The sequence below is a fragment of the Arachis duranensis genome, chromosome 7, assembly GCF_000817695.3.
Source record: "Arachis duranensis cultivar V14167 chromosome 7, aradu.V14167.gnm2.J7QH, whole genome shotgun sequence".
Lineage (NCBI taxonomy): Eukaryota > Viridiplantae > Streptophyta > Magnoliopsida > Fabales > Fabaceae > Arachis > Arachis duranensis.
Window position 1 is genome coordinate 17,453,917 of NC_029778.3, and position 2,235 is coordinate 17,456,151.

The window sequence follows — 2,235 nt, forward strand, 5'->3', positions numbered from 1 at the left end:
ATTAAAATACATACTTATAATAGTAGAAAGAAGATAATAGACTAGGAGCCTTGAAGAACAAGCTAAACAAATTGATAAACAGAAAATCGTGACACACTCGCATGGATATTCGTAAAACGGATAGGTAAAATCGAAAGATAACTGAACATATATATATACATATCAGAGTTCCAAAACTCAGATAGCAAGCTCCAGACACGACCTGCGAAGCTAAGGCCGGCCAGAGTATATAATTACATATATATACAACCCAAAATAAAGCTCAAACCACAAAATAAACCCCTGTGTCTCCAAGTCGACCTCTAGGAGGGACAAAACACAAAATATACATGCGGAGATTCTATAAACATATATACATAGCCTAAAACAAAATATAACAGTCCAAAAGACAGTTCTTCGCTCGTAAGGAGGATACCCAAATGCTCATCGAGGTGTCTCTCCACCTGCATCTGAAAAACAACAACATAGTATGGGATGAGAACCGGAGGTTCTCAGTATGGTAAAGGTGCCCGCATAGTTAATATAAAAGGTCTCGGGAAAGCCAGAGGCATTCCTAGAACTTCGACACTCAGATTTCAACCTAAGAATTCAACTAAACCAGAAATTAGGTAAGTTGTCTAAGGTATTCTAATTCTGAATCTAACCTTAACCTAATAATTCACGTTCTGTCTCCTCTACTCCTCCGAATCATTGGTGGAACAATCCTCTCTCCTCACACCTTCGCCAAGAAGAATTTCTCAGAAAAGATACACATATAGTTCAAGCAAGAAAAGCACAGCTAGAGAAGCATTTATAGCAAGTAGAACAAGTAGCGGATAAGCAGAATTAAACAGTTAAGCAAACCAAAACAATGCACACTCAAGCAAACAAACAAATGCATATGATGTATGCCTGTCCTATGGCTGATGAGTCTCATCTGTCGGTTATACAGCCAACCCGACAAGTCCTGGTAGTTAACCATTGGACAGTCCCTCTGTGCGCGCATCCCCAAGCTCAATAATATTCCATGGAGTCAAACTCCAAGCTCAAATATAATATTCCATGGAGTCACTCCAAGCTCAATAGTATAGTATTCCATGGAGTCGAACTCCAAGCTCAATAATATAGTATTCCATGGAGATGAACTCCAAGCTCAATATAATATTCAATATTTATATATATATGCATGCCCATGGGGGAATCTGGGGAGTTAAAGTGCCCGGTCACATCTTGCGACAGAGGGTCAACAAATAGTCTCAAATACACAAGCCACATAATAATCTCTTTTCCTTTTAAAATATTACCTCAAATCAAAATTCCAATTCTTAAAGAAATTTTGGCAATATCTCCTCTAAGACTCAAATTTCTGCCACCCTTCAAGGGTCCCAACTATCAAACCAAACACCTCTCAGTCATTCAAATCATGTCCAGTAACAAATTATTTCATAATCAAACGAATACCAATATTAAGTCTTTTTCCAAATCGACCAACTTCAACAGCGAATTATTGACAACAGCTAAACCTCACATTTTATACCATATACACAAATCCATCAATTATTCATTCATTTCATTCCTATCTTAAGGTCTTTTAGCCTAAGTTTTCACATGACATTAAATATTAACTACGAGAAACCAAAACCATACCTTCGTACGGAATCAAAATATTCAAAACTCCGGAGAAGCTATCTGACTGAGCTATCGAAGAAGAAAATGTCCAGTATCGTCTATGTCTCCTAAAATTCCCGTTGGTCAAACCCAAAAGTAAGAGGAACTATGTCACTGTCAACTTCCACTAATTAAAAATTGTGCCAACGTATAGAGGAGGAGGTTACGAATACTCTTACCGGATTAGATTTTTTATTGGAGTTACGGATTTCAAAAAATTGAAGCCGGAGGTTCCGAAGGATTTACGTTCTCTCTCGGTCTTCTCTCTCCGTTTTCTTTCTTTTCTTTCCTCTCGCATACGTTAATGATATATATATGATTAATACAAATACGCCGCCTTAGCTTTATTTATATTTTATATACACTTTATGAAAGGGAATTATAATAATAGATTATACTTATATAGAAAGAAGCTAAGAATGAATTATAATATAATATTATATTACAAAACTTATATCTATGAAAGTGACCGAGTACTCTTTCTTTATATATATTAACGTAACTTATAATGTTACAATATCTAATTGTGTAACTTATAATATTATAAAGTTTCCTTAGTAGAACTAAAAATGAATAACGCTAGCTATA